Here is a 13,985-nt window from a genome sequence, read left to right as displayed (position 1 = left end):
CAGAGTGCCTCCTTATGTTATGTCTGGAAGCAAAAGACAGATATCAGGTCAATAAGGAGGTTAATAAAAATATGCAGAGGCAATGACATGCTGTTTTAACAGATGTCTGACATGCTGTTCTGTAAAAGGAAATTTGTGACTATGAACTGTTGATTATTAGTGGCCTAATGGTGGTAATATTGATAATTTAGATCATACTGTAGATGATGATAATTATGGAAGGCCACGGTCTCTCTATTGTGAATTTGGCTTTTAACATGTTGCTTCTTCTTTGGAAGAAAAAATGTTATTGAAGCTATTATGTTATTACTACATTCTAGGACAAAAATGAATGAACCTATTTTCCGAGAATGACAGATGATCACTGGATCATCATCCACTCAGACAAAATAGCGGCAAACACTAACTCAGTTACCCCTTCACAACAGAATATTTTTTCAGCTTTCAATCCCTCAATTCTCCTTGGTCATATATCTGCTAGTTCTGATCAAATTGTTTAAAACATTTGAGCCATTATAAAGGAGAAATTAGATTTGATCTTCCTACTTAGAAGTGGCAACCAAAATATGAATTAACAAAAACGTACTGAGCAACCACTGCAGTAAAGATACTGTCCTAGTGTATCACAGGAGAAGCCAAGGGAAAGATGGGCAGGATATAGAAATGCACATTCTACACATTATAGTCGAGGTGTACAGATGAACTAAACATATTTGAAAAGCTTACTAAATGCCAACATTACATATTAACTCAACAGAATGGCTGCAGAGCAATTCAAAATAAAATTTCTCTTTGAAGAACTACAGCATAAAATGCTATGAATGAAAAATGGACTAGACTGCAGTGCCCTGGAAGTGGGCTGAGGCTATGACTGTCACAGAACTGAGAGAAAAAGGAAAGCGTGGACATGAGCACAAGCTCAGGCAAAAGAGTGCGGGACAAGCTTCCTAATATAAGCCCGAACTAACAGAATACTGGCTTTAGAAGTAGAATGTATTACATTTTACCTGTTTCTCAAGTTAAACTCAAGGCTAGCCTGCTTGGTAGTAGAGGGTGGTTCAGCCACTCTGAAAACAAATGATTAGAGTTAAACATCAAGAAAATATTAAGGGAGGAGTTGAAGGAAATAAATCCATCAAATCTATAGTAAGTCAATATGTATTAAGATATAATAAGCAAAATAAAGGTTTACCCTATCCCTTCCCCACACAAACACAACTACTATGAGATTATAGGCAAGGCATAAGTCATAGACTTTTTGCCATTCTTAGTCTATTTAATTTATGAAAAAAAATTTAATTTCTCATTATCAGTGTCAAAAATATTCTCTTTTGAGATATAATCAGGGACATCCCTGGTGGTCTGGTGGTTAAAAATTTGCCCTGCAGTTCAGGGGACAAAGGTTCAATCCTTGGTCGAGGAGTGAATATCCCACATTCCACAAAGCAACTAAGCCCAGGCACCGCAACTATTAAAGTCTGCGTGCCATAGCTGGAGAGTCTGTGCAATGTAATGAAGGAACCTGCATGCTGCAACTAAGACCCAATGCAGCCAAGTAAATTAATGGTTTTTCATTTTTTCATTTTTTAATTCTTTTACTTATTATTATTATTTTTTACTTTACAATATTGTATTGGTTTTGCCACACATCAACTGCCCAGTCTTATAGTACATTCACATCCTGATTATATCTTTTTAAAAAATCATTAATTAATTAATTCTTCAGTGAATTAATGATTTTTTAAAAAGATACAATCAAGATGTGGATGTACTGCAAGACTGGACAGATGCTGAGGTGAAAAGTATGAGAATACACTTGGTCCACATTACAGGTTCTGTCACTTCAAGGGAGACACACATATGAACATGTCAGAGTTGGCTGAAAAAGGTGGAGTTGCCATTTTAAGTACAACCTTGGACTTGGAAACAGGGCTGCCAGGGAACCGAAAACAGATGCCCTGCTGGACTTATTAATACTGTAACACTTTTATATAAAGCACTGAGATCTGGGTATGGTTTTTATAAAGAAGCAAAAATCCAGGAAAACCTTTCAGTTGCTTAGGTCACTGGACTTGTTAATGTTTGCTCTGATTATTGCTTTGGGACTTTAAAAGATCCTTTTCTTTGAATGTTTTAAAAACTTTCTCTGGGCATTGCTTTTAAAATAATATCCTGTTTTGCTAGTAGGCATCCACACTCTTTAACTACTTGTACCTTTCTCTACTTTGGCATTAGAATTAAAACATTCATGTTTTAAAGTTTAACCAGAAGTGTGTTTTTGTATTTGCCTTCTTAGACAGATTCTTGAATATTAATGAGGCTCCTCCCCATTTTCCTGTAATTCTCTATACAGGCTCAAATAAGAATAAATTATCCAACCTCCTTACTCTTGACAGTGTTTTCTCAACTGTTTAGCCATAAGAGCAAGAAAAATCGTTTCTGTCAATTTTATGAGATTTCTACAGTATACCTCACAGTGCAGTACACTTAATCCTGTGTAACTCAGTAAGCAGAATAAGGACTGAGGGTTCACCATACTATTTTATAATCTTTTGGCGTTTCCCCCAAGTACTACTTCCTCTTGAACCCCTTATACCAAACTTATAAGGGAATCTGAAAATCTCTGCTTGGAAACTCCTTAAATTTCCAAATATAGGCCTCTACACATTGATTTTAATTAATTATCAAAGATAACATAAGTCATGCTGGAGGTCCAATTGCTAATCCTCCTAGTCGGCTTTCATCTAAGACATGGACAATTCATCCATGGCAAAATTTAATTTTAGCTATAATTATAAAAGTTTGAAATTAAATCACACGAGTGCTATGCTTCCATTAATATGGACAAAATAACTGATCTACTTAGGATTAATGTGGGGGACAAAAGTAAGATTTAATTTTTAACTTTTATAATTAATTGGGAAAATGTGATAAAGGATTTGTTTCGAGAGAAAGAAATAGAGAAAGTTTCAGAGTTTCAAGGAAGACATTCCAGCAGTCTCTCAAACCTCGTATATCCTTAAAGAATATTGCTTAAGGTAATATGAACTGTAGCTCAAATTAAAAATAATATATAACAATTCTCAAACTTGAAGAATTGAAAGTTGAGCCTACATTTCTCTCTGACAATTAAAGAGGACAGAGATATAGAACAGAATTCTGATTTTTTTATACACTACAGGATAACTACATAAGCCAAATATATTGATAATCAAGGTCATCATAAGGAATACAATACTCTTACACAAAAAAGACACCAGCTTTTCAATTACTTTATCGCAGTCAATATTTCTTCATGCTGCTAATATTTTCACTGGTATATGAGTTTCAAGTTATTAAGGTCCAGAAAATTAAAAGAAACAAAGAAACATACTAAGAACCAGACTCTGAGATACATTCAAGAAAATCTCAATGCTCATTTTTCTGGTTCCTATTTATTCTACTTAAATGACAGCTGTGGTTTGTGGAATGAAACATTCTCAAGTTTCAAAAAATTTCCAGCTTAGACCACAAAGGGAGTAATCAATGGAGAGAGAGATTCATAACATTCTCTAACCACAGAACTCTCAGAGATACAGACAAGAAAGTCTTTTCAGTAACCCTAACGTGAATTACCACAGTGGGAAATCCTAATGTGTAACAGAATGTAAATGATGATCATCAGTAAGCTGAGGCAACAGGGACTCTGTAGGAATTGATCATTATAAGAGAAACATACTTAATCATAACTTCCTTTTGCCTCAAATATTCAGGTAGTTAGAGATATCTTTGGTTTTCTTCTTCCTTTGTATGCCTATTGTCTTCACTGTTCTGGCAATTTATGGAGTAAACACAAAATAAAATATGGTGACACATTTAGATATGTTGCTGAAGGAGAAAAGAGAGTGTACTAAGTTCTGAGAATTGATACCACCTGGTTTTAGTAACTACAGAGAGAGAATAATTATTTAGTCTTAAAGACAAGCTCATTTTTTTAATAGTCCATTTCTCTCTTATTTAAATCAGCTAGGTTTATAACCTCAGATATGCAGATGACACCCCCCTTATGGCAGAAAGTGAAGAGGAGCTAAAAAGCCTCTTGATGAAAGTGAAAGAGGAGAGTGAAAAAGTTGGTTTAAAGCTCAACATTCAGAAAATGAAGATCATGACATCCAGTCCCATCACTTCATGGGAAATAGATGGGGAAACAGTGGAAACAGTGTCAGATTTTATTTTGGGGGGCTCTGAAATCACTGCAGATGATGACTGCAGCCATGAAATTAAAAGACGCTTACTCCTTGGAAGAAAAGTTATGACCAACCTAGATAGCATATTCAAAAGCAGAGATATTACTTTGCTGACTAAGGTCCGTCTAGTCAAGGCTATGGTTTTTCCTGTGGTCGTGTATGGATGTGAGAGTTGGACTGTGAAGAAGGCTGAGCGCCGGAGAATTGATGCTTTTGAACTGTGGTGTTGGAGAAGACTCTTGAGAGTCCCTTGGACTGCAAGGAGATCCAACCAGTCCATTCTGAAGGCGATCAGCCCTGGGATTTCTTTGGAAGGAATGATGCTAAAGCTGAAACTCCAGTACTTCGGCCACCTCATGCAAAGAGTTGACTCATTGGAAAAGAATCTGATGCTGGGAGGGATTGGGGGCAGGAGGAGAAGGGGACAACAGAGGATGAGATGGCTGGATGGCATCACGGACTTGATGGACGTGAGTCTGAATGAACTCCGGGAGTTGGTGATGGGCAGGGAGGCCTGGTGTGCTGCAATTCATGGGATCACAAAGAGTCGGACACGACTGAGCGACTGAACTGAACTGAGGTTTATATTTTAAGAAAATTACAGATTTTCCCTTAGGATCAATGACATACTTGGATGTTACACTGCATGAGAAATTTCAAATCACCACAAAATAAATGTTATGCCTAAATTCGAATTTAGGCATAACAAAATAATTATGACCGGTAAAATCCAATGGCAAGATATGTAAATGAAACTAGTGTTATTTTATTGGAGATAAAGAGCTATGTTCTTTTGGCAAATGAAAAGAATGTATGGATTGATACATGGTTAAATTACTAGAATATTAGAAAGTGAGAGTTAAGTTTGAAAGATCTGCAATATACCAAATGAATACAGAGGGAGCACTGCTCATCTAATTAGCATTAAATGAATAATAATAATTTTCAAGAACATTTTTATAGCATTTTTGTTGGTGATAAATTATATTTAAAAATAAGCCTTTAAAATTATAAGCCATAAAGTAATAAGAAATTCAAAATTATTTTTTCACATTTGTTTCCTTAAAATGCATCATCTCTCTTATTTAAGAAGGCTACCAATTACTGGGTTTCACTTCATGCTAGTGGCCCATTAATGACACAAAAATAAGCTTGCTGAAAAATTAAATACAAACCCCAAAGTGAAAAAGATGTTACTGCCAAAATGTGAATGACCTTATTTTGTGGAAGAAAACAACATTAGCCTTTCCCATAAGCATTTGTTTGATTTCAGTGTACTTAGTCTTCAAAAATATGCAATTGATATTTTTTTCAGTCAGGATTAGATTAGATTAAAAGCGTGAAAATGGAATGGTGAATATCACGTCAGAAACTTCTGATAAATATCAGTTCTGAAGTTTTCTATTGTTCTCTTCACCTTTGATTAAGATCCTCATTTATTCTGAACATTTCTATGTCAGATAAAAATACATCATTGAGTCCACTTAGAGGTTAAATTATCCTGGAAACAAGGGGCTTATATAAATGAACAATTAAAATAAACTACATTCAATTCAGCCTAACAGAAGATAGAATCAGATTTTTTTTTCCCCTGAATGATTTAAAACATTAATTTTTGTTGACAGAAACTATCTCTTCTTACTACTGGTAAGTCAACAGAAGGATATAGTTTGATATAGTGGTTACTATTGTTTAAGTAATTAAGGAGAACTGTGTAATCAATTCAACTATAGTAATTTGTGCTTGTTGAAACATCTAGAATGAAAAGCTAGTATATGTTCCAGTTTCTTTTAAAGAACTTTTGACTGACAATCTATACAGATTATGAGATTAAATATTTCTGAATAAGAAATTTTTTTTCTGTATGGCTTAGGAAGATAATCTTAGCAATATTTATAAACAATGCAGAGTGCATCTCAATCTATGAAGTATAATTTGTACAATTTCACAAAATCCCGAACATAAGGTAAGATCAAAATAGAGGCAGAAATCATGAAGCCTGCAGAACAAAGCCCAGATAACTTTCCATTTCTAACAAAGACAGAAATTTAGACAAAATTAGACAGCAGAGAAATATGTTCCAGAGAAAGGGAAAAGTAAAATCTCAGAATAACATTAAGTAAAGTGGAGAAAGGAAACCTGCTTGAGAAATAATTCAGAATAATGATGGTAAAGATGATCCAAGATCTTGAAAAAAGAATGGAGGCACAGACCAAGAAGATAGAAGAAATACTGAACAAAAATCTAGAAGATTTTTAAGGAAAAGCAGAGATGAATAATACAATAACTGAAGTGAAAAATACACAAGAAGGAATCAATAACAGAATAAATGAGGTAGAAGAATGAGAAGGTGAGCTGGAAGAAAGACTGGTGGAAATTACTGACATAGAAGAGAATAATGAAAAAAAGAATGAAAAGAAATGAGGACAGTCTAAGAGGCCTCTGGACTACATTAAATATTCCAACACTTATAATACAAGGTAGCAGAAGAAGAAATAAAGGGCCTAAGAAAATATTTGAAGAGATAATAACTGAAAACTTCCCTAACATCAAAAAGGAAACACTCAAGTTCAGGAAGCACAGAGTCACAGACAGGATAAACACAAGGAGGAACAGGCTTTAGTTCAGTTGCTCAGTTGTGTCAGACTCTTTGCATCCCCATGGACTGCAGCATGCCAGGACTCCCTGTCCATCACCAACTCCTGGAGTTGACTCAAACTCATGTCTATTGAGTCAGTGATGCCATCCAACCATCTCATCCTCTGTCATCCCTTTCTCCTCCTGCCTTCAATCTTTCCCAACATCAGGGTCTTTTCAAATGAGTCAGCTCTTCGCATCAGGTGGTCAAAGTATTGGAGTATCAGCTTCAACATCAGTCCTTCCAATGAATATTCAGGACTGATTTCCTTTAGAATGGACTGGTTGGATCTCTCACAGTCCAAGGAACTCTCAAGAGTCTCCTCCAACACCACAGTTCAAAAGCATTAAAGACAAAGAGAAAATATCAGTAGCAACAGGGGAAAAGTAAAAAATAACATGCAAGGGAATCACCTTGAGGTTATCAGGTAACTTTTTTCAGCATAAACTCTGCAGGTCAGAACAGAGTGGCATGATATATTTAAAGTGATGAAAGGGAAAAATTTACAATAAAAAATACTCTACCCAGCAAAGCTCTCATTCAGATTTGATGGAAAAGTCAAAGCTTTACAGACAAGCAAAAGCTAGGAAAATTTAGAACCACCAAACCAGATTTACAATAAATCCTAAAGGAACTTATCTAGACAGAAAAGGCGACAACTAGAAACAAAAAAATTTCACCAGTAAAGGCAAACATACAGTAATGGTAGGAAATGACACACAACTATGATATGAAAACCAGTAATCATAAGAGGAGAGTATTAGATACACAAAGGTATTAGAAACACACTGGAAGATAAGAGACCAATAACTTAATCTTGTGTGTGATATGTATGTGTATATATGTATGTGTATATATGTGTATGTGTGTATACATGTACATATATATTTGTACATGTGTGTATATGTATACATGTATAGACTGCTATGTCAAAACCTCATGGGAGACACAAACCAACAATCTACAATAGAATCTACAATCACACAAAAATAAAAAACAATCCAAACCCAACACTGAAGATAGTCATCAAATCAAAAGAGAAATGAACAAAAGAGTAAAAAGACCTACAAAAATGAATCCAAAACAATTACCAAAATTCCAAAAAGATCATACATATCAATAGTTATCTTAAATGTAAATGGAATAAATGCTCCCATGAAAAGACATAGACTGGAGAAGGCAATGGCAACCCACTCCAGTGCTCTTGCCTGGAAATTCCCATGGATGGAGGAGCCTGGTGGGCTGCAGTCCATGGGGTTGCGAAGAGTCGGACACGGCTGAGCAACTTCACTTTCACTTTTCACTTTCATGCATTGGAGAAGGAAATGGCAACCCACTCCAGTGTTCTTGCCTGGAGAATCCTGGGGATGGGGGAGCCTGGTGGGCTGCCGTCTATGGGGTTGCTAAGAGTCAGACACGACTGAAGCGACTTAGCAGCAGCAGCAGTGGCAGTAAAGGGACACAAAAACAAGACATGCTATCTTCAAGAGACCAACTTCAGACCTAGGGGCACAAATAGACTAAAAGTGAGGGGATAGAAAAAGTTATTGTATTCAAATGGAAGGAGTAGCAATTCTCATATAAAAAATAGACATTAAAATAAAGATTATTACAAGAGACAAGGAAAGACATTACATGATGGTCAAAGGATCAATTCAAGAAGAAGATATAACAAATGCAAATATATACATACCCAACATAGGAGCACCTCAACACATAAGACAAATGTTATTAGTAACAGCCATAAAAGAGGAAATCAACAGTAACATAATAATAGTTGGGGACTTCATCAGCGGGAAGACCATCCAGACAGAAAGTCAATAAGGAAACATAAGCTTTAAATGATACATTAGATGATGGGATTTATTAATATTTATAGAGCATTCCATCTTAAAGCAGCAGAATACACTCTCTTTTCAAGTCACAAGGAACACTATCCAGTATAGATCACATGCTGGGCCACAAGTCAAACATGGGCACATTTAAGAAAACTGAAATAATATCAAACAACTTTCCCAACCATGGTGCTATCAGATTAGAAATAACTAAAGGAATAAAACTGTAATACACACACACACACAAGTGGAGACTAAATAATATGATACTAAAAGCCCAATAGATTATTGAAGAAATCAAAGAGGAAGTACAGTAACTAAAGAAAAATGAAAACTAAAACGTGATGACCCCAAACCTATGGTATTCAACAAAAGCAGTTTTCAGAGAAAAGTTTATAGCAATGAAATCTTACCTCAGGAAAGAAGAAAAATCTCAAATAAAGAAGCTAACCTTACACCTAAAGCAACTAGAGAAAGAACAAAATGCAAAGTTAGTAGAAAGAAAAAAATTCATGAAGATCATAGAAGAAATAAATGAAGTACAGATGAAAAAAATAGATCAAACTAAAAGCTGGTACTTTGAAAGGATAAACAAAACTGATAAAACTTTAGCCAGATCAAGAAAAACAGAGAGAGAGCTCAAATGAAACATATTAGAAAAAGGAGAATTCACAATGGACATTGCAAAATACAAAGGATTGAGAGAAAATACTATAAGCAACTATATGCCAATAAAATGGACAACACAAAATAAATGGACACATTCTTATAAAGATACAACCTTCCACAACTGAAAAAGAAATAAACAGAAAATACGAACAGACTAAAAACAAGTAATAAAATTAAAACTGTAAAAAAATTTCCCCAAAAAAGACCAAAAAACCCCTCCAGGACAGAATGGTTTGACATGTGAATTATATCAAATATTTAGAGTACAGTTAACACCTATCCTTCAGAAACTCTTACAAAAGAAATTGCAAAGGAAGGAACATTCCCAAACTCATGATGCCATGATCACACTGATATCAAAACTAGATAAAGATATCACAAGAAAAGAAAAGTACAGGCCAATACCACTATGAATACAAATGCAAAATTCTCCATAAAATGTTGGCAAACAGAATCCAACAATACATTAAAAGGACCATTCACCATGATCAAGTGGCTTGTGTAACTTATTGAGCCATGCCATGCAGGGTCATCCAATATGCTCAGGTCACAGTGAAGAGTTCTGACATCAACTGGTCCACTGCAGGAGGAAATGGCAACCCACTCCAGTGTTCTTGCCTCTAGAATCCCACAAAGAGTATGAAAAGGCAAAAAATCTGACACCATAAGATGAGCTCCCCCAGGTTGGAAGGTTGTCCAATATGCTAATGGGGAAGAGCAGAGGCAATTAGTAAGGAAGAATGAAGCTCCAGAAAGAATGAAGCAGCTGGACAAAGTGGATACAGTGCTCAACTGTGGATATGTCTGGTGGTGAAGGTAAAGTCTGATACTGTAAAGAACAATATTACATAGGAACCTGTAATGTTAAGATGAAATGACATAAATTGGTCATGGTCAAGCAGAAGATGGCAAGACTGAACACTGACATTTTAGGAATCAGTGAGCTAAAATGGATGGGAATGGGCAAATTTAACTCAGATGACCATTATATCTACTACTGTGGGCAAGAATCCCATAGAAGAAATGGAGCATCCCTCATAGTCAAAAAGAGAGTCCAAAATGCAGTACTTCGGTGCAGCCTCATAAATTACAGAATGATCTCGGTCTGTTTCCAAGGCAAATCATTGAACATCGCAGCAATCCAATTCTATACCCAAACCACTGATGCCAAAGAAGCTGAAGTTGACCGGTTCTATGAAGATATACAACACCTTCTAGAACTAACACCAATAAGAGATGTACTTTTCTTTCTCTCTCTTTTTTTTTTTTTTTTGCAATTAGAATGCAATTTTAGGGAAAATGCAAAATTAGGAAGTCAAGAGATACCTGGAATAACAGGAAAGTTCAGCTTTAAAGTACAAAATGAAGTAGGGCTAAGGCTACCCAAGTTCGGACAAGAAAACACACTGGTCATAGAAAACACTCTTTTCCGCTAACCCAAGAGATGACTTGTTCAGTCATGGCTGACTCTTTAAACCCCACAGATTGCAAAAACAAGACCTGGAGTTGACTGTAGCTCAGATCAACAGCTCCTTACTGCAACATTCAGACTGAACAAAGTAGGGAAAACCATTAGGCCATTCAGGTGTGACCTAAATAAAATCCGCTGTAATTATATGATGGAGGTGATGAATAGATTCAAGGGATTAGATCTGATAGAGTGCCAAAAGAACTATGGACAAAGGTTCATAACACTGTAAAGGAGGCATTGACCAAAACCATCCCAAAGAAAAAGAAATGCAAGAATGCAAAGTGATTGTCTGAGAAGGCTTTAGAAATATAGCTGAGGATAGAAAAGAAGCAAAAAGCAAAGGAGAAAGGGAAAGCTAAACCAACTGAATGCAGAGTTCCAGAGAACAGCAAGGAAAGATAAGAAGTCCTTCTTAAATGAAGAATGCAAAGAAATAGAGGGAAAGAATGGGAAGGACTAGAGATCTCTTCAAGAAAATTGGAGATACTAAGGAAACATTTCATACAAAGATGGGCACAATAAACGACAGAAATGGCAAGGAACTAACAGAAACAGAAGATATTGAGAAAAGGTGGCAAGAATACACAGAAGAATTAAATTTAAAAGTATAATGGCCTGGATAATCACAATGGGGTGGCCACTCACCTAGAGCCAGACATCATGGAGTGTGGAAGTTAAGTGGGCCATAGGAAGCATTACTATGAACAAAGCTAGTGGAGGTGATGGAATTTCAGCTGAGCTATTTCAAATCCTAAAAGAATATGCTTTTCCAGGGCTGCTCTCAATATGCCAGCATATCTGGAAAACTCAACAGTGGCCAAAGGACTGGAAAATGTCACTCTTTGTTCCAATGCCAAAGAATGTTCAAACTACCACACAACTCTATTCATTTCACATACTAGCAAGGCAATGCTCAAAATCCTTCAAGCCAGACTTTAAAGATACATGAACTGAGAACTTCCAGATATAGAAACTGGGTTTAGAAAAGGCAGAAGAAGCACAGATCAAATTGCCAACATTCACTGGATCACAGAAAAAGCAAGGTATTCCAGAAAAGCATCTAATTTTGCTTCATTGACTCTCCCAAAGCCTTTGGCTATGTGATCACAACAAATTGTTGTAGTTGTTGTTGTTCAGTCAATGAATTCTGTCCAACTCTTTGTGAGCCCATGGACTACAGCACTTGGCAGGCTCCCCTATACTTCATGATCTCCCAGAGCTTGGTCAAACTAATGTTCAGTGAGTTGGTGATGCCATCCAACAATTGAGTCCTCTGTCGTCCCCCTCTCCTCCTGCCTTCAATCTTTCCCAGCATCAGAGTCTTTTCTAATGCATCAGTTCTTCGCATCAGGTGGCCAAAGTATTGGAGTTTCAGCTTCAGCATCAGTCCTTCCAATGAACATTCAGGACTGATTTCCATTAGGATTATCTGGTTTTATCTCCTTGCAGTCCAAGGGACTCTCAAGAGTCTTCTCCAACACCACAGTTCAAAAGCATCAATTCCTCAGCACTCAGCCTTCTTTATGGTCCAACTCGCACATCGATACATGATTACTGGAACACCCATAGCTTTGACTAGATGGAATTTTGTTGGCAAACTAATGTCTCTGCTTTTTAATATGCTGTCTAGGTTTGTCAGAACTTTTCTTCCAAGGAGCAAGTGTCATAATTTCATAGCTGTAGTCACCAGCTGCAGTAATTTTGGAGCCAAAGAAAATAAAGTCTGCCACTGTTTCCATTGTTTCCTCATCTATTTGCCATGAAGAGATGGGACTGGATGATCTTAGTTTTCTGAATATTGAGTTTTAAGCCAACTTTTTCACTCTCTTTCACTTTAATTAAGAGACCCTTCTGTTCTTCTTCACTTTCTGCCATAAGGGTGGTGTCATCTGCATATCTGAGGTAATTGATATTCCTCCCAGCAATCTTGATTCCAGCTTGTGCTTCATCCAGTCTGGCATTTCTCCTGATGTACACTGCATATAAGTTAAATAAGCAAGGTGACAATATACAGCCTTGATGTACTCCTTTCCCAATTTGTAACCAGTCCATCGTTCCATATCCGGTTCTAACTGTTGTTTCTTGACCTGCATACAGGTTTCACAGGAGGCAGCTAAGGTGGTCTGGTACTCCCATCTCTTGAAGAATTTTCCACAGTTTGTGTTATCCACACAATCAAATGCTTTAGCATAGTCCATGAAGCAGTAGAAGATATTTTTCTGGAATTTCCTTGCAGAAATTTCCTTTTCTGGAATTTTCTTTGATCCAACAGATGTTGCCAATTTGATCTCTGGTTCCCCTTCCTTTTCTAAATCCAGCATGTACATCTAAAAGTTCTCAGTTCACATACTGTTGAAGCCTAGCTTGGAGAATTTTGAGTATTTCTTTGCTAGTGTTTGAAATGAGTGCATCTGTAATTCTTAAAGAGATGGGAGTACCAGACCAACTTGCCTGTTTCCTAAGAAACCTGTATGCAGGTCAAGAAGTGACAGTTAGACCTGGGCATGGAACAACTGACTGGTTCAAATTTGGCAAAGGAATATGACAAGGCTGTATACTGCTTATTTGACTTATATACAGAATACATCATGTAAAATGTTGAGCTGGATGAATTACAAGATAGAATCAAGACTTCCAGAACTATCAGCAACCTCATATATGCAGATACCGCACTAATAGCAAAAAGTGAAAAGGAACCAAATAACCTCTTAAAGAAGGTGAAAGAGAAGAGTGAAAAAACTGGCTTGAAACTCAACATTCAAAAAACTAAGATCATGGTATCTGGTCCTGTCACTTCATAGGAAATAGATGGAGGAAAATTGGGAGAAGTGACAGATTTTATTTTCTTGGGCTCCAGAATCACTGTGGATGGTGACTACAGCCATGAAATTAAACAACACTTGATCTATGACAAACCTAGACAGCCTACTTAAAAGCAGAGACATCACTTTGTCAACAAAGACTCATATGGTCCAAGCTATAGGTTTTCCAGTATTCATGTAAGTATGTGAGAGTTGGAACATAAAGAAAGCTGAGCACTGAAGAACTGATGCTTTCAAGTTGTGTTGCTGAAGAAGACTCTTGAGAGTCTCTTGGACTGCAGAGAGATCAAATTAGTGGATCCTAAAGGAAATCAACCCTGTATA

The sequence above is a fragment of the Capra hircus genome, chromosome 2 (assembly GCF_001704415.2).
Source record: "Capra hircus breed San Clemente chromosome 2, ASM170441v1, whole genome shotgun sequence".
NCBI classification, from domain to species: Eukaryota; Metazoa; Chordata; class Mammalia; order Artiodactyla; family Bovidae; genus Capra; species Capra hircus.
Note: the sequence above shows the minus strand (reverse complement) of the source record.